This window comes from Octopus bimaculoides, chromosome 7, assembly GCF_001194135.2.
Source record: "Octopus bimaculoides isolate UCB-OBI-ISO-001 chromosome 7, ASM119413v2, whole genome shotgun sequence".
Taxonomy (NCBI): Eukaryota; Metazoa; Mollusca; class Cephalopoda; order Octopoda; family Octopodidae; genus Octopus; species Octopus bimaculoides.
In genome coordinates this window covers 78,501,223-78,501,474 of record NC_068987.1, presented here as the reverse complement: position 1 = coordinate 78,501,474, position 252 = coordinate 78,501,223, and positions in this window count along the sequence as shown.

The following is a 252-nucleotide window of genomic DNA, read 5'->3' as shown; positions in this document are numbered from 1 at the left end:
CGATCTTATATATATCAGTTTAATCATCTTTAGGTAAACTAAAAAATTGTGCATTCAAAGACAAAGATGTTGATGATAAGATTATGGTCTACCAAGTTGTTATATCCACATTCTTATATAATCATGAAACTTGGACTTGATATCGTCTTGATATCAGTAACTTGAACTCTTTCCTCAATTGGATCTTGTAGCTCTCTCTCTCTCTCTCTCTCTCTCTCTCTCTCTCTCTCTCTCTCTCTCTCTCTCTCTCTC